Source organism: Apus apus, chromosome 4, assembly GCF_020740795.1.
Source record: "Apus apus isolate bApuApu2 chromosome 4, bApuApu2.pri.cur, whole genome shotgun sequence".
Lineage (NCBI taxonomy): Eukaryota > Metazoa > Chordata > Aves > Apodiformes > Apodidae > Apus > Apus apus.
Genome location: NC_067285.1, coordinates 61,469,498 through 61,489,763, shown reverse-complemented (window position 1 = coordinate 61,489,763; position 20,266 = coordinate 61,469,498). Strand labels below are relative to the sequence as shown.

General features: G+C 38.5%; 1 protein-coding gene across 1 annotated transcript in view; it reads right to left on the bottom strand.

Annotated features, from left to right (window-relative positions):
* Positions 1-20,266, bottom strand: part of COL25A1 (collagen type XXV alpha 1 chain) — a 322,787-nt gene that overhangs the window by 299,842 nt on the left and 2,679 nt on the right. The gene's annotated exons all lie outside the window — the stretch shown is intronic.

Below are 20,266 nucleotides of genomic sequence, written 5' to 3'. Positions count from 1 at the left end.
TTCATTTGCAGGCATAAATAACAATGGCATAATCATTAGCAGCAACAAAGCTCAAACTTCAAGAACTTGCTGTCATTCTGATAATGACTCTCAAAATAAAAAGGCTAATCTACAAATTGGCATCTAGCTGTCAAACTGCAGATTGTCAATGAAGTCCCTAAACATATTTCCCAGGTCTGAAAAGTGACTGTAGTTAAGAAACTGATCTTAGTTCTTCATTTCTGTGTGCACATAGCAGTGCTTGTTTGGTTTATAGGGATATCCTGATCCCTAGACTTTGCAGGAGCAACTTCTCAAAAATACCATCCCATGTGCTGGCTGATTGACAACTACCAAGTTTTAGCAGTCAGCAACTGCCTCCAAAGAGATTATTTCAGGTGAAAGTAATTTTAAAGCACAATTTTGGGTGCCAGTTTAGATGGCAGGCTATAAGTGCCCACCACAAAAGACATCATTTCTAACACCATTCCAAGAAGCAAATTACTGGAGACTTCATGTTTTGGTGAAAAATTACTGTGTGTTCATAGCTGACAAGGATATTTTAATTTTAATGCTTTCGATTTACACAAATATCTTTGTATACAGGCTATGTTTTTCTGCAGATTTGCTACTGACCAAAAGATATAGCAATAAATGAACTGATGTTTTTTTTTTAAGGAAATAAAAAAAGCAGAAGGGAATCATACTACAACCTATTTAAAAAGAAAACCCACAACACCAAAGATAATTGTTATTTTCATGCACACTATGGCCATAAAGCTTGTATAAGTCAAAACATGCCAGATACTTCACTGGCAAAGACCTCTACAACTTGAGCTTATGAGGGCTATTACAGATGAGAATGATGGGCCATGTAATTCATGAAAAAATTCTGATGATTCCTAAGGAAAAATAGTACCCAGCTTACCCTGCTGTTGACAGGGCTAGGAATAACCCTTTTTTCCCACTTAATTCAATTATACTTTATGTCTTCATACACATACAGTGCAGGCAGTCAATGAAGGTGTTAATTTTACAAGTCAGCTTTTAGAATTCAGCCACACTCTAAAGTCATGTTTGTTTAATCACTGCTGCCACCTCATATATACAGAAACTATGCCAACAGTACTATGGTTTTGACTGCAACCTTTTTTCATAAAAGGCACAGAAAGCACCAAGCTTGATCAAACTGTGACTCAAACCAAACAGAGGCTCCCCTTACTGTGAGGCCCTTAATTTTTCTGAACCTAAGGGGCATTCATCCACCACTCCAGCATTTAGATGTCCATGCCAGCTTCTAAAAGATTTAAGGAAGACTCGGGGAGGAATGAGGAAAAACACATCAGACTCACATTCTGTTCAGTATTGCAGGAGACTTCCCACTAAAGTAAACTAATTAGTGAAGAACAAAACAGATAAAGAAAGTTTGCGTGGAAAGAGGAATAAAGAAATACAGCAAGCAAGCCCATTCCAGGTTCTATACATACATAGAATGATGGATTTTCCAAGTGTTCCCCTAACAGACTTCCTAACAATTTCAGAAGTACTGAGGACTGAGAGAGGTACAACCTATGCTAATGCTTATTAAAGTGCTTTACTGTTTATTATAGAAACAGAAATGCATCTATTGTATCAATTATCACAATTACACTTTACACCATGCCAAAAAAAAGAAAAAACCCTAAAACAATCAACTTCACAGTTTCTCCAAACACTACCGTAATGCACCGAGTCAGCAACAGCACACAAGAACAAGAAACACTATGAAATTTCACTCACTCTCACAACTCGTATAGCACATTTGCTTTTTTTACTTGACAGTCTACCAATCAAGTACTTGCTAGAGCCAGACTTGCTTGACTGGTATGTAAAAATATCACCAAAGATACACACAGCCTCCCTGAAACCAAAGTAAAAACTCTTATTAAAAACCCCCACATACACGCCAAACAGAAAGAAACCAAACACTGGCAGCAGGTCTACAAAAATGTAGTCACTGTGCTAGTAAAACAATCATACATCTAAAAAGCACTCTCAGGGTTTATTTTTCAGGTTTTATCTTGGCAATTTAGAAAATCACTCTTCAACTTTAAAAGTTATTAATTTCTTTAAATAAAATCATCTGACTTCAGTATTTTAGTATTATTATTATATACCCTTCTACACAACAACAGAAAACTGGAAGAGAGAGTATTGCCAATCTCTCACCTCCTCAGGACCTTTGTCTCACACAACTAGCACTACTTAGCCCCATCTTTTGAGCTGTTTCTCCTTTCTGATCCTGGCAGAAAAAACATTACACATTTGTTGTCACCAATGTTAAAGAGGGAATCTATCATTTAAATGGAATTCAAAGGCAAACATGATAACATAAAAATCCTAGGGTTCTAAAATGTAGTACCTGTGACAGGAATTAATGAAGCAGTATCTGCCACAAGCAATGAATTAATATTTAATTTGCAGGGTGTTCAACATTTGAGCAACTGAGAAGCAACACTGGAAGTAATTGCCAAAGATAATCTAGACGACTTGCATAATGTAAGGGCAAAAGTTACTGGTGTCACTCCTGACAGATATTTACAAGTCTGTTCCTAAAAACATCCTGTGCTGGAGATGCTGTAACCATTAGAATCAGTTCCATTGCTTACATTGTCTTCTGCAGAGAGGACAAAAAAATCTAATCAACATAGAGCTTGCTTTTATTTTTATATTTTTTTTCAGTTGAATTTCAGGTCCTTGAAAACTTATTCGTCCCCTCAGTTGTATCTACTCTAATCTAAACCACTCCAGTTCTCAAATTCCCTGTATCTATCTGTTGTAGCTGTGATACAGACTCTCCTCATTTGAACCATGTTTGTATCTAAATACTTCCCAGTACTAGACAAAATTCTGTGATACCTTACCAATTCAGAGAGAAAGAGCTATGTCATAGCAATAGCCTGTTTCAACTTACCTACCTGATGTTTCTAATTTCTCATTAGAGTGTTACAACTTCTGCTTAGCTTGCAAGTAGCTAAAACCCCAGAAATGGCAAGCTGATGCACATCCAAAGTATTTTATATTCAGCCTTACTCAACAGTACCTTGCTTTTTTCAGATTTTCCACTTCAGGATTCCTGTAAACCTTTCAATTGTGAAACATTAGAAGTCTAGTTATGTCATTCAATATACTTGCAGATCCTTCCAGGTTGTTGTTCCAGAAACTAAGAGCAACAGAAATCAACAATGAGAGGAATACTGAAAGACAAAACGCCTTTATATTTCAGTCCTTAAGTGTGTAATTAAAACACTTCTTGCTATCTCACCTACTAAAGCAACAATCAAAGCAGTGCTAGACAGCTAAAAAGACTGTCTAGATGAGTTAAAATACCCAAATCATGGTATAAATTATTCTGGTGAGAACACGGGATATAATGGGGGGGGAAGTTTGATACAAAAATAGGTTAGGCTCCTTCATTTTTGGTATTATACCATGGGCAAAAAACAATCCATTAAAACAAGCAAAATGTAGTGAAAATGCAGTTTTTAAAGTATTATTGACTTAAAGAGAACAAATTTTATCCTAAATTACTTAATTAACTTCTTTAATTAATTGTAAATATCTAAAATATTACCATGAAATAAAAAGTTATTAACTTGTCATCATTTGCTTATGATAATCCATCAGACCTCCAGAAAAAGTATATTAGAAACTTTAACACAATATAAAGTTAAAAGTCTAGGTATTTGGAAGATATTAAGAAATCCAGTGGCACAGTAAAGGATCAAACCCAACCTGCTAAACTTCGATTTACTGAAGCAGAAAAAGGAGAAAGCCAACACTAACAGACATCAGCAATAAATGAGATGTGATCCAGGCTACATTTGTTACATGAATAAGTTCTATTTTTTTTTAATGCTTCAAGACTAATGGAAGGCAGGGAAAAAAAAAATCTGTATTTGCATGTGACAACTGGAGATGTACAAGTTACTCTAAATTCTTAAAGCAAAAAATTAAGGGGGGGGGGAGGAAGGAGGGAGAGGGGAAAAAAAAAAAAAGAGCCAAAAGCATATATGCATGGACAGAAGAACACCAATATATCCGTATAATAGCACATGCAAATAAGTAGCTAAGGGCCTAACACCTCATATATATGTAATATATACCCTATTAACACATCCAGCCAACAGCAATATACATCTGTTTGAGAAACTTGCACCTTCTCTCTAGAAAATGCAGTCCAATCAATATTTTAAAGGGTAAGAAGAAAGTAACTTAGAAGTCTCACCTTATTAACCAAGGCTTTCTTTCCGGCCTATATATCCTTACAACTCAACAGCTATTTCTACATACAAAGAAGAATCTCCCTAGAAATCAAACAACAGAAGTGCAAATAGTGTGTTCTACCTCCTGATTCATTAGAAGCACTACCTCAAAAGCTTTATTATTGACAGCGATTCCTGGTGGGAGGCAGGGAGACTAAATACAGCTTTTTGTTTTTCACTTACTAGCATGAGTTGCAATGATGCCAAATAGAAGGAAAAAAACCTCTCATCTACAAACAAAACTTACGTATAGAAGACCTTTTTCAAAGTCACTTTTTCACATATCTTAACTATAATTGGCTTAAACAAATAGACTTTATAATTCAAAGTCAAGGTCAGTTTAACAAGTGTAGCAGTGGTAGAGTACCACACGTCCATCACGAAGAACACATTGAGCTATTTAAAATGTTTAATGTTGTAGTGTAAGGGGTTTACAGTAAGTTCAATGCACTGTAAATCCAACCCATTAACAACTCAGATCTTGTATACTATGCAAAACAGATTAATAACCTTTGAAAATAAAGTCTTTCAGTATGAGTAGCACTCCATCACCAACCATTAAATACGTAAAACCTTAACACTGGATATGTCAGCTAAATACTTCCCTGTTGTTTATGTCCAAACAACAAAAAAAGAAATCTCACACATTAATAAAGACCAATATTTTTCCGTAACTGTGGTATATGTCAAGAATCTTGTGAAGTACTTCAACATATGAAGTACCGCAACTTTTCCTGTCATTGAAGTCAAATGAAAATATTCCCATCAATCAAGTAATATGAGATCAAGTCTATCAAGAACATACTAAGTATGACATATGAGGATAAGACTCCCGGCTTCCATCTCATTATTTAATAACTGTTTTTAGCTGACAGCTAAATAAGAAATCCATTCCTTTCCCCTGTAGTTAAACCAAGATAGCAAGATTTTTAAACTCTAAAAAGGCCAAAGTACTAAGATCCTTTTTTGTACACAACTGAAAAAAATTAACTGAATGGTAAAACGCAGCATATTTAATTAATGCAAATGAACACGAGCCGCCTGCTGATGATCAATACATCAGTAGCTATATTTTGCAGCATGTTTAGGAAAATTAATTTGTTTTGTACTTTCTTTGCTAATCAAAGAGCATGTAATTAACTCTCTATATTTGTAAAAAATGTCATTTTATTCAGTTCAATCACTGACAGAGTAATTATACTAATTGTATTTTACCAAAGCGCAAACAACAGGGATTTGTAACTACTGGTTCCAGCCTTTCTTTTAATTGCATTTCAGAGACAAAATGAAGGCTAGTTTTATAGGAGATACATATATATATAATAACATCCTTTGCAAAGGTGTTGTTTTACTAAGAACCCTACTTCACAAAAATGAAGCTTTCTTCTCTCAACAAAGCAGCTGAAAGGAAAGTAGCCACAAGTTAAGTTCCCTCGCTGTGTCTACGGAAAATGCACGCACTCCCACCACGAAGCAACCATGCAATCAAGTTGGTGTGAATGCAAGCACCGATTTCAAATTCGGTGTGATCTCAAGGGGAGAAAACCATCTGTCCATTTGCCATGAAAAGGACCCCTCTCCTCACAGATCACTATAGATTCCTCCCAGACTTTAAACCAGGGGCTGGCTGCCACAGAAAGTCCACTTCAAGCCACTTCTACTCAGCAGCTTCATAGGATTTAGACAGGTGACCAATCATAGCCTACTAAATAGATTAGTGGGTCTAAAGATGATGCAGTAGAGATGTGAGCAACCCTCTTGGCCATCTCCAGCAAGAAAGTTTAAAGAGCACTGAAGGCACTCAAAAAGAGAATGCCTGGACATTTGAAAGATGGACAACAATTTGAGATGTCTGTCTTCATTTGAAAACAAGTGTTCTTTAGAATCAGCAGGAATTGTCCGACAGTCAGAAATATGTTGGCTGTTAATCCCTATCCAAGTGCTATTATTGGTAACAGAATAAGTTGAACAATTGCAATTCATCTCAAAGTATGATTAATGGCAACAATAATATTGTGCCCTACCAATTTTTTCTGTTAAGTCCCACACTTTAAAAGACAAACATATACATGATAGGAATATGTTGTTACTAGGCTACTAAGCCAAACATACAAACAACATGCCTCAGGGAAAAAAGAAATCTGGGACCATAACTGAAGCCCAGTTCTTGCAAAATATCAGTCCATAGGAGGGATCAGAGTTCAGCCCTAGCTGTTGTCCTTCCTGCTCCACACAAAGCAGGAAATCGAAGAGAGATAAAGGACTCCAGCAACATTATCAAGTAAGGAGGGTTGATAACATCTTTTGGAATAAATCAAGTCTATCCCTGTGCCTTCAGAACTTCAACAACAACTTCCACCATTGGTCTTGACACTGATATTTTTCAATAGAGATAAACTTGCAGAGTGTAATAGCTCCTACAGGCTTTGGGAAACACTGGTACAGCACAGAGGAAGCCAGCATCTGCACTATTTTCATACTTTTGTTTGTGTACTGTTAGTACCAGACCAGAATGCTTAGGGAATAACTTACTGCTTGTTCACATTAGGCTCCATCTTCCTATAATATTCTTCCTTGTCAGTGCAACACAGCAGGATAACACCCTCTGTCAAGAGGGCAACATTCAGGCTATGCATTCTCCCTGCTCACCATTTTTCAGGAGAAGCTGAGGATGCACAATGACTGCTTGCCCAGATATGTCATCTAGGAAACAGCCTGAAAGTAAGGAGACATCCCAGTTTGTGCCATGTTTCAAGTTCCAAACCAATGTGTCCCTTAAGCCATTAAGTCTGGACATCTTAGATGAATACACAACATCTACCAAATGAGCTGTAGAAGAAGACATTCCACAGGCACGTCACATTTTTGTCCTCGCAACATGACTGCATTTACTAAGCTTTGAGAAGCCCTCTCAGTAGTTTACATTTCTACACATCCTGCTGTCATCCACTGCTCAGACTGCGTGAGCAACAAGCCTAGAATACCAAAGTCCACCCAGAGCTAACCTTTCCCAGATGCTGCAGAAAAAAGCTGTATGGAAAAGGTTAAAATACTGTTCTACTGTTTTTCCTCTTAAGACTGCGTCAATCCTTAATTCTTCTTAATTAAACTGTCTTGGGAGACCATGATCAGACCCGGCACCTTGTTCCTACTGTGGTGTATTCCTCCCCACTTAGTCTTTGATGAGTGGATTTTCTTCTGAGTATGGACATTTCTTTTAACTGAGGTGTTTTCCCCTCTGCTAGCATGCTCCTGAGGCAAGTTGAAGATAACTTCTTGGTGCAGGTACTAAGGCAGCTGACCAGGAAAAGGCCTCATCTAGATTTTTTGTTTGTAAACAGAGGGGGACTTGTAGACAAAGTAGAAATCAGTGGCTGCCTTTTTCACAGCAACCAGAAAGTGGCTGAGTTTCAAATCATTGGTAATAAGAGAACAACTGCCAGAAAAACTTCAGTCCTGGATATGGGTAGTATATATTGGGCTGCTGAATGGGCTAGTCAGAAAGGACTCCTGGGATTCTGCTTTTGAAGGTATTTGGATACATGGATACTGGTCACTTTTTAAGAGTCATCTCTTAAAAGTGAAAGAGCAGGCAATTCCAAAGTGTCAGAAGCCAAGCAAGCAAAGCAGAAGATCAGCCTGGCTGAGCAGTGGTCACCTTCTAAAAGGAAGGTGTATGGACAGTGTAAGCAAGGGTCGGTGACACAGGAGGACTACAGAGATGCTGTTCACCTCTGTAGGGAGAAAATTTGTACAGCCAAGACTCAATTAGTGTTCAAGCTTACCTGCACAGTGAAGGACAAGGAAAAGGGCTTTTGTAAAATAATTTCACAACAAAAGTAGGATCAGAGATAACATTGGTCCATTACTTGATGAGGTCAGTCACCCTACAAACAGGGATGTAGACAAAGCAGAGACATTTAACGCCTTGTTTGCCTCCATCTTCAAAACCAATGATGAGCCCTGGGACTGGAAGACCATGTTGGAAAATCATGACTGGGGGGACGATAAACTCCCAGCCAACCACAAACTTGTTCAAGACTTCCTGCTCCAGCTGGATGCATGTAAATCTATGGGACCCCATAGGATTTGTCCCAGTGTACTTGAAAGACCTGGTTGATACTGTCACGAGACACCTCTCCATTATTTTTTCAACAGCCTTGGGAGTCTGGAGAGGTCCCAGCTGATTGGAAGCTAACAAATGTTGTTACAATTTTCAAGAACTGTAAGAAGGAAGACTGTTGTAATTACAGGCCTTTCAGTCTCACTCCAGTGCCTGGTAAAATTACAGAGAAGGTTACTCCGGGAGTTACTGAAAAACACCTGAGAGACAGTTATAGCACAGGCTGACGAGTGGAAAATCCTGCTAAACCAACTTAATTTCCTTCTATTACAAGATCACCCATCTAATTGACCAAGGGAAGCCAGCAGAAGTGGTGGGTTTGGATTTTAGAAGCTTTTGATACTCTCTCTCACAGTACCCTTCCAGACACATGTCCAGAACACAGCTCAGCAAGTCCATAATATGTTGAGTGAGCAACTGGCTGACAAGTTGGGCTCAAAGAGTTGCAGTAAATGAGGTGACATCAGTTAGCAGCTAGTCACCAGTGGGGTTCCCCAGGGCTCAATTTTAGGGCCAGTGCTCTTTAATGTTTTAACAAATTATCTGGTTGCATATTAAGTAACTTTGCCAATGATACTAAACTAATAGGAGCTGTGGACCCCCTTGAGGATAGAGATGCCTTACAGAGAAATATCTGGATAGTCTAGAGAGCTGGGCAATTACCAACCATGTGAAGTTTAGCACAAACAGGTGCTGGATTCTACACCTGGCATGGGGTAATCCTGGTTGGCAATCCAAGATGGGGGATAAGAGGCTGAAGAGCAGCCCAGTGGGAAGATGGCAAGTTGAATATGAGACAACAGCATACCCTGGCAGCCAGAAGAGCCAATGGCATTCTGGGGTGCATCAAGCACAGCATTGCTAGCCAGCTGACGGAGATGATTGTCCCCCTCTGTGCTGCACTGATGCTGCCCCACCTTGAGTACTGTGTGCAGTTTTGGGAACCACAATACAAGAAAGATATCAAGCTATTACAGTGTGCCCAGAGGAATGCAACCAGGATGGAGAAGCATCTTGAGGGCAAGATCTACCAGGAGCTGCTGACATCACTTAGTTTGTTCAACTTGGAGAAGGCTGAAGGGTGACTTTACTGCAATCTGCAACTTCACCAAGGTAGGCAGTGAAGGCAGAGGCGCTGATCACTCCCTAGTGGCCAGAGACAAGACACGAGGAAATGGAATAAAGCTGTGTCAGGGAAAGTTCAGACCGGACATCAGGGAAAGGTTCTTCACTGAGAGGGTGGTCACTCACTCTAAGAGGCTCCCTGGGAAAGTGGTCACAGCATCAAGTCAGTCAGAGTTCAGTGAGCGTCTGAATAATGTTCTTAATTGTATGGTTTAGGTTTTTGGGGTAGTCTTGCAAGGAGTAGAGATTTGTATTCAATGATCCTTATGGGTCCCTTCCAACTTGAGACATTCTGCAATTCTATGATTATTCCAAATTTACATAGCCCAAACAAGGATCTTAAACTTTTTCATACCACCACAAGCAAAGAAACTTATAAAATGCTGTGGTATTAAACATGTTAATTAATGCTTCCCTAAAGAAAAGAAGGCAACATTTGAGTTAAGCAAATAGTGACTTTTCAAGCATAGTGTCAGGAAATAGAGAATGGGTGATCTAGTTCAGAGTTCAAAGAACAGTCTGAGGTGAACAGAAGGGCACAAGTGTGAAAACCTATCTGTAAGACTTCTAGTAGCTTTATCTAATCACTTGTTGTCAACGATCTCCAGAACAATACTTACCAGGTCTGTGAACTATGAATTGAGATGTGAGAACATGTAACTTTCCCATAAACACATTTAATAAATTCTACTGTTCAGAGTCTCCCCAAGTGCAGTCAAAACTCTTGCAGAATACTTTCAAAACCAATTCCACATTCCCAGAAGTAGATATAGACATAATGTTCTTGCTTAATGTTTGGAGATCAGAAATTGTGGTAGCAGAAGAAGCTACCTCCATCCCTGCATAAGTGATCTGAGCTGGCATTGCCCACCAAATTAGGAAGAATCTTCAGGATTGGGTTTTTAAAACAACATTTTTCAAAAAAGCTGTCAAAAGATTACTTCAGTTAAATACTGATGTTTTTGTAACTACTTTCACAGGTGATGATTCAGCAACTTAAGGAAAAAAGAAAAACACTATACAATATCCCATTGTATTATCCTCAAAAAATGAACATGCAACTGCCAGCCATGATACTTTAACAGATTCCATCTGATTACATCCTGTACTGCTGAACAAAACGGGGCACAGAGGTGATTACCAAAATTAAAAAGGAGAGGAATGCATTGCAGAGAAAGAAACTTCTGCTCCTCAAAACAGTAACTTTATTCAAAATTATTAATACTTTGTGCTTGTAAGTCTTTGGCATGCTTTGGTTAATGTATTTACATCAATTCTATTTTACAGATGGAATAACTCAAATATGTAGATATTCTGCCCCACCTTTACTGTCCTGTGAAGGAATACCATCACAATGCAGCACTCTTACTTGGTTGTCCCTGCTGTAATCCATTAAGAACAATGTTTCCACTAAGGTGCATTCCTTAAACTTGCTATGAGAGCACTTTTTCCACTGAGTTTCCAGAATGTTCCAGTTATAATACACATTTTAAACAGATTAATTTCTCCTTATTATCCTAAAAGGAACTGGAATCGTTTGGAATATATCAAAAGACCACTTTGCAGCAGCAAATCAATTTTGAGAAAAAAGAAAGTGAGGATTTCAATCTTGCTGCACTTCTCTCTCATTGCTGGTGGTTCAACTTTCCCTGCTCGTGCTTCTTCTTAACTGGCCACTCTTAACAGCTTATCTGGCGCCTTTTAATTGAATGTGCTAAAAGAAAGCCCTCCTATCACACACATTAGGATGTGGCTCAGCCTGGAATTCAAATGAAGTATGCAAAGCTGTCCTAAATTGAAATCCACAACTGCCAGACTTAAATACTAATGTCTCTTCACTAACATTAGTCTCCTTATACTAAAGAAATACAGCACACTTAGATGTTTGCTGCACTGGAAAAACACTTCATCTTCACATACAGAAACATTTCCAGCCTTCTACAAACATGGCTGTCATCATTAGACACCAACTTCTAAGTAACTATTGACAATGGCTGTCTAAGCACTGGTTCATTTTAAAGTGATGCCATGGCACTGTGGCTTTCAGCCTCTCTGGTTCGTCAGTATTCTGTGTGCGTACTCCCACTTGGGAACCACAAGGAACCACTTGGGAAACAAACACAAGATGATTCTTACTGAACTGTGAATTCTTCATGAACACACATAGATAGCTACAGCAAACCCTACACCCCTTGTCTGTGATGCCATTGCATTTTTAAGTGCCAACTAAAGCCATTCTCCCAGTTGTATATTACTAACTGCCACAAAAAAAAACAAAACTGGCATCCACCAGAACAGAGGACACAAAGAAAAGCAGAGTTCAAGCTCAGTACTGCCATCACAACCAGCTTAACAACAACCTCACTTTGGTCCACACTTGAGTATGTCTGCAAGGAGCACATCTCCTGGTACAAGGACCAAATTACGAGTCAGGAAGTATTTTTACTGAAGTTTGAGGTGAAGGGTGTGGAGTCAATAATTTATTAATCACCTTTATATAAAGCCTAAGTGACAGTTCTCAACATTCACCATCCTTCAACTGGTAGTAACCAGCAGTACAGCAGTAAAGATGCAAACATTAAAGGAACACTTGATAAAAACCAGCAGAAGAGTTGACAGCACAGAGATTCCCCAGCCAACACTACACAGTATTTTTCATAGTGATGCCATAGGGCATTATCTAGATGTAAACTCTGCATTAGTATTATCTTCTCCGGTCACACAGACTATGGAATTTATCCCTTTAATCCCTTGCAGCCACACTGCTATGCTCAGGTATCAAGGCTTCCCCTAAAAACATCAAGAGAACTAGAATAGGAGCTTACTCAGAGGATATGGGCACAGGATGGGAGGAAGAGGAGGGGTGCCTTCAAGCAGCTGGTTCTCATGTTCTTAAGAGATTATTAGAGGCGCCAGCTAAAGGAAATACCTCCACAACTTAAGATGTCTATGCTTTGACTTTCAGCACTGCAGTCCTCCACAAAAACCTATCATCCAGCTGAAGCACTGATATATATAAGAAACCTTACATCATTTCCTAGCAACACAACTAGTACTATCAGCACAAGTCCATAGCTAGCTAGGCCCTTGCTCTTACAAACTGTATGTGATCTTAATCACAGAAACATCTTTTCAGAGAGTTTATTTAGTGTCCTTCAAATTACAGGGTGCTCTTCTGCTTTCAAATAGGCACACACTAATCTGTCAGTGCAATGGCATCCAAACCTCTGATAAAAGATTTTGATCCCAAATTTCTGGTGCATTTTGCTGGTTTCAAAACTCCTTCTGTGTTCCACATGCCCCGCCCCACCCTTCATCCCCAATTTTAGAAAAGATCTTTTAAATACCATTTTTTCAAAGCAATCCTAAGCACAATATCCTAAGGATGCTTTTATACTTATGGAAGGAACCTCATTCATAAGCTAAAACGTTTAACATACTTCTGGTATGATTTTCTTCTCTGCTATTATATTCAGAAAAGAGATACTGAAAATACTCAAGTGGAAAGTAAAATAAATTGATTTCTTAAGACAGCATAAACTGCAAATGGAAGAAGAGCAAAGGCCTTAAAATTACTATCTTATATATTCTTCCTCCCATGGTATTTACAGCTCTTATTCTACAGCCCCTTACTCCTAAGAATACAAGAAGTCTTCAAAAGGTTAGGAAGAGACAAGTTCATGAGCTATTTGGTTCTGTTTCTATTTTAAGAAAGAAGAGAAAATGAAACACTTCCTTTCCCCAAATCTTTGCTAATCAGAGGAAGCACCTCCCAGGTACCAGCAGACTGCAGCAGTCCCAGGAAATGGGATAAGCCAGCTGTTTCAGTCAGTGGAAAGCACTGGATTAGCCACCTGGTTCATACAGGTTTTCCCTGCCGTAGTGAGCTACATTCTACACAATGTCACTGTGACTCAGCTGACAGCCTGTGTGTCCAAGTTATGGCAGAGTATCAAAGACTACCAAAAACATCATCCTGCTATGTTATCCAGAGGATCAAAGAGAAAGATCATTTGACACCCTTCTGCTCAATACTTCTTCAGCTGAACTTGTAGAAGAGCCACAAAAGGGTAGATGAAGCTACTCTGTGGGACTCATGTCCATCATTAGTCCCAGTACAGACTTCTTTTCAACTTCAAGAATCTGTCACTCTCTATTGTGAGCCCAAACAAGATATATAAGCAACAATAAACATCTATGAAAAAAAATCTGTAAGTCATATACCTAAAAAACTCAAATTGAAATTCCATAGCACTTACGTACATGCCCAGCACACATTATAGTAAGATTAGTTTCATGTACAACCAAAACTAAGATGATAATTCTAATGTTTAACACAGACTAAACTGAAAGTACTGTTTCTAACAGACCTCCATCTATTTCCTCAGGTATTCAACTATACTCATTCTAAAAACAAAACAAAAAATCCAAAACAAAAAACAACCCATACTTTCTCTACATTTGACAACTTCCTGCTCAATTTTCAGGATGGTATAGAACCATCTGTTGTCCCTTACAAGTTACATTGCTTCTTGTTTGAGCTTCTTCAAGCAGAAGTCTCTGAAATCATTGTATTAATTTTCAGAACATTCTAAAAATAACATCCCAGTTTTATCAACTCTGTTATTATACTCTTTCTTCATTCCATTGATTGTTTCATTGCCTCAAAAAGGGTTGCCATAATATTTTTTATAATTACAAGAACATATATTTCTAGTAAAGATTTACATGTATAACAACTTCCTCTTTCTTCAAAAAAGCTTGCCCAGCATCATGTTTCACAGCTTTCCAAGCACAAAAATAGAGTTCTCCCCAAACACACATGCAATATTTACAGCTGCATGTAAATGCCTGCTCTTGTAAACATACATCTGCATACATAAACTAGAATCCATTTTAATACAAAACCTTCCCCTCCTAAAAAAAAAAAGAGATATAGAGAAGGAGCAGGAATTTTAAGTGAATAAACATTATTATAAGAAATTATAAGACAAGACTGTCTTCCAACATATTTTAAAAGCTCTTTTAAGGAGAGCACAATGATCAAGTTTTCTTCATGAACACAGAGGATGTTTACTTCACAAGGGTTTTACTTCACAAATAAGGAAATTCTAGCTTGCCTGCTAAAAAGTAGGCAACCTATGGAAATATTTAAATAGTAGATTATTTTAGCTTAGGCACATCTATGCATTAGCAGTTTCTTGCACTACATATTTACCTATTTAGAGAGCAGCACATTTTTAACTGATGAGACCATTTACATGAGGTTGCTGAACTTAATCACAAAATTAAGGCAGATCCAACATCTTGAGTCATGACTGACTAGACACTGCAGTTGCGAGCCACATGGAAGGAAATAGCTGAAAATGATGGCCTAGATACCTTTGCTTCAGAGCCCAGAAGCATGAATAGGATGATCTTCTAGGGTATCAACTCAACCTATATTTCTAAAGTTGTTTGAGCCTACATAGAGAAAAAATAGCTGTATTTACATGAAAGGTACATACAAATCTTGCACTTTCAAATTTGGCACTCAGTTCTGAAAATTTGTCGTGACATTTGTTTTTATTAAGCTCTCACAAACAGCTGCTTCTGCTTAACTTAACCTCAGGAAAAGACTCAAGCATATGAATGTAAGCAGGCACTGCTCTACTGCAAGTCTAACCAGTGGAAACATGACAGTCCACAAGCTTCCAAAAAGCCAGCATACAGCAGCACCATATTCACTGGCGTGTGTATTATCTAACTGCAAGCTGAAGCTTTCAGCATATAGAGTAAAAAAAGCGTGTATTCCAGCCTTCATTATTCTGTGCCCTCTTACATCTTCTTAATAGTTCTAAGGCAGCAGTCAGATTTCCTTTTTGTGGCTGACTTAAGACATTAACTGAAACCACGCAGGGGAAACGTGCTTTGTGTAGCTGAGCCTTTCTGAAGAGGCTGTAGTTAGCAACATGACTCAAACTCTGTCTGCATCAAGGATGGATTGTTCCACAGAGTTGACAATGTGAACATACTCATTATAGGGTTCTGTCTGGTAACCTAAGTGGCCCTATAAAGACAGCTTCTGTCAGTTATGCTGTTTTCAAAGCTAGCTGATTTTTACTGTGCTAAGTATACAACAACAAAAAATAGACAAGGTAAGCTGCAGCCAGTAAATTTAGAAGGGAGTGAGAAGGACGAGCACTGTAATGCAGGTGCAGCAGTGCTGCTCTTCTGGCAATCCGTTCCCACAAACCTACTAACCTTTAAGGAAAGGGGCAGGGGGGGTGTATTGCTGAAGAAAACACAGTTATCCAAGCTTTAAAGACTTTTGTAAGGAAATAGATGCATCTACTTAACAATTTTAAAAAGAAAAATAAAATCACCACCACACAGAACTGAAAGCATTGCTCCAGAGGCGGGATTCACAGTTACTTCTTACACTGCAGGCCTCACTGCACTTGAACTGATTGGACACTTCAGCAGTTCGAGATGGACAGCTGCCACGTAGAAGGAAACCTAAGAACCTATATAAGATCATATATGGTACGTTCTTAATCTCATATGAGAAGAGTTAATGCAGATAATCACATCTTCCCTTTCACATGGCTTGTCTGCCAAAACTGTGCAAATTCAATAAATTTTAAACTTTTTTAAGAACACTTTTGCAGTCAAATCAAGCTTCATTACACCATCACTGACATCAATAATACTGCAAAAGAGAGAAATCTGGTGCAGTCTGCTGTCAATCAGTTTGAGCCACATTATGTTTCATTCATCATGTCACACACCCTGCCACCTTACCCAGAGGGAAGGGAATTAAAAGGTCACATCTTAGCCAATAAAATATATTTCGCTATTCTGTGAGGAGAAAATACTACCTCTAATCAGTCATCCAAACAAGACAACAGACTACCCAGAAGGTTGCATGCTGCTGCACATCAATAAACATCTTTATCTAGGAATTGAAATGCAAAATATTAAATCGGCGAAGGTATGAAAGGGAACTCAAAGCCCTGTCAGAAAAATTACAAAATTAGAGCTGAGTACTGCATTCAGAAAATAGATGATACAGAAATAAGTAGTGCTGGGAGCTAGGTTCAGATAGCACACTGGAATTTTAAGTAACAGAGAAAAACATTTTGGTTACTTTCTATATCCATCCATGTTTTCCTTTGGGCCTCTCTACTTAATACTTAAGTAATACTTAATACCTAAGTCTTACTCTCAGTGGTAAACATTGAAGTCAACTCTTACCTCTTTACAGAACTGCTTAACTGTAATAATATTTTTTTAAAAAAAAACAAACAAACTAATACCTTGCTGATAGCAGTTTCAGGATTCTTGTAATCACCAAAATTAATTTTTCCTCCATTCTTTCAGTCTCACTAATTTAAATGCTCCAGAAAATAGTCCTTACAGAACACACTGAAATAAGAAACAGTGCCTAAACTGTACTTCCACAGCATGTCAAAACAAATATTAGTTGCTTAAGAAGACAAAACCAGTACTTGGATGCTAGAAAGACACATGGATTTTTGCAATCCGTGCTGTTACCAAAATACATATAGCAGACTCATCATCTGGCTGGGAAGCTGTAACTGTACAACAGTTTTCATACTAAAATTACTATATCCAGAGTAAGACCAACTGGTGTTCTCTATCCCCCCCAAAAAAACCCTTGGTTTATGGCATTTCATCTCCTGAATGAACAGGTACACATACACACAACTACACTGAAACAAGCTTGATGACCTGTTGCAGCAAACTGCATAGTGAAATAGAAGGTACTTCAAATGTCAAACTATAAAGCTCTTTAAGGCTGGAAGAGAGAATCAAGATAACACGATTACAAAAACAGCATACAATAGTTGGCTAAAAAAGAAGAATGACGACAGTGTCAATGCCTGGAAAGGGTTTGAAGCCACAGGTATCTGAGCAAGGGGATGAAAAATGCAGGTTTCTTGATGGGGAGAAAAAAAAGACACTGCCTGTGACACAAACGAAAAACAAAAGTAAATTTGTTTGGTCAACTTTGCCAGGTACCCATCAGTGAAGTTTAGCTAATGTGCTGGGGAGAAAAAGAAGGGGAAAAAAAACTCAAAAAAAAAAATCAACAAAAACAAAACATGGAAACAAAAAAAATAAACATACTCACCAAACCTTGCAAACCCCTTCATTTTATGTGCAAGCTACAATGAACATACATACACAGGGTGTGTCAGCAGTTTGAGATTAAAAAAATCTCTTATGTTACACAACCTATCCTGCATCAATGCAGAATTTCAGAAATGCATGGCATATATGCATTCCCACTTAAATAATAATGTTTGCTTTGTTTTTAAGGACTTAATTCATTATAAATGTCTACCTTAAAAAAAAAAACAACAAAAAAAAAAGAACTGCTTCCCAAAGACGGCCAAAAGAGACATATAGAACCATATATAATCACCTGCTAGCCCTCCTGCTGACCAAGTCTGAACTTTCTGTATCAACAGACTTGACTCCTACTCCTGCCCACATCATCAGATGCCAGGAGTGGGCTCCAGGGACCACTTACAGAATGAGATATCACGGCACACGACAGCAAGTGTCAGAACTTGACCCTTACAATATATAACGAATCAATTCACTAAAACACACAAGCATAAGTTAATTTTTGTTGAAGTCTACGGGGTCCTAGCTAAACATGCAAATGCTTTCTGGAAGAGGAAAGTTTGAGGGATCTATGAAAACCTATTAATTTCTTATAACTCTACTGAATTGGGAGCATGCCTGTGCTTTCTGCACAGAAGAGAAGGCTCTGGGGAGACCTTATAGCAGCCTTCCAGTACTTGAAAGGGGCCTACTGGAAAGCTGGGGGGGGGCTTTTCACCAGAGAAGATCGTAATAGGACAAGGGGCAATGGTTTTAAACTGAGACAAGGGAGATTGAGGTTAGGTATTAGGAAGAAATTCTTCACTACAAGGGTGATGAGGAAATAGAATGGGTTGCACCGGGAGGTTGTTGATGCCTCATCCCTGAAGGTTTTTAAGGCCAGGTTGGATGAGGTTTTGTGCAACCTGGTCTAGTGGTAGGGTTCCCTGCTCATGGCAGGGGGGTTGGAACTTGATGATCTTTAAGGTCCCTTCCAACCTTAATGATTCACGATTCCATGTTACTCTTTCCACAACAGTATAATTCTTGGCACTTGGTAAGAAGTATCCAGCACCGTGCTTGACTGTTCCCTATAAAATCTGAGTATGCTCCCATAGCCATTTAAAGCAAGATTCAAGCATATTAAATAATTACCTATACACCTGCTTTTTTTTTGTTCATCTGTTACACTGGAGAAACATTAAACAAATAATAAATCTGGCAAAGGAAAATTAATTTATTATGCTTAAAATTATTTTAACCACTCAGTCTGCCCCCCAGTCCTATGTGCAGAAAGCTAAATGCCAGCAGTGACTGCAGCACTAGTTGCATGTACGGGATTTAAATTGGCACTCTTGCTAGAGCTGAGGTAATTTAAGTGGAATGTCAGCATGCATTTACGTTTCAAATTTTATTACTCTGCTTTCAGAAGAAAAAGAATGGCTGCTACTGTCATTTTAATAATATTTACAAAAGCTTTGGTATCTGATTTTAGTCCTACAGAATTAAAATCAAAACTCTAATATCTCCTCATGTTGTGATTGTAAGAACATAGGAAATAATAATTAGAAAAACTACACGTAGTGAAAACAAAGTTTTGAAAGAGAAATGTGACCACTCTTAACTCTAGGCAAAGGTTTTGTTAAAAGGAGCTACACATGGACAGCTCTGCAAGCTCTGAGCGGTTGTGAATCTGGCTGCCTTTGGCATCCAAGCTGTTTAAACCCAGTTTCCTTTAGAAGTGCAAGTTCCCACCATGGAGAGCCACAAGGGGATGAACATCTCAAGCAAACGAGATCTACACCAGTTGTATAGCTTTAATCCTAAATCAGAGGCCACATTCTCACCCTCCTGTATAAAGACTGAAATTTCCTCTCTTATTTTGGTAGAGAACAATGTAATGTACTTCAAAATAAATCTTTATTTCCCTTTCAAGAGCAGGATGATGGAAACTGCCTTAGTGGCCATTTGGCAGCAACCTTTTCTCACAGCATAAGGATGTGTCAAAAATCACCTCTTTACCATGAAGGCTTTCTAAAGTCATCTCCAGTAGTCACACTTTATCATTACATAAAGCCAGGGAAAAAAGCAGAAGCTGAGCAGAGCAAAGCAGCAAAAGGGAACCATGGGGGAGAAGGAAAGAGGCAATTTACGCTTCACAAATAGCAGGCAACAGAAAAACCACTGAGTTTCCAAGATACCTTTCCTATTAAACCAAATGCCTTTCTGAACACCGAGGTCCAAATTCACAATAGCAGCATTAAGGATGATGATGAAAATGTGAGCCCATCCTGCACAGTCAAAGAGCAATTCTAACAAACAATTTATTTGCTCTATTCCCCCCCTGCTGTTAGGAAGACATAGTACCCGGGCAGTGGTACTCACTCAGCCCTTGTTCTCTCAGACAAGGCTCCCAAGATGATGCCATTTTGAGGAAGGCACCTGTCCACTGGCAAGAAGCATGAGAGCATTAACTCTTTTTAAGCTGTCCAAAATGTGGCTATCACATGGCAACATCTTTCAGTCACTACAAAACTTGCTTCCAAACTGAAATAGCCACCCAGAGGTGAAAAGCTCCATATCACATTTCTAATCCCCATACCAGCTAGTTCTCTGCAAA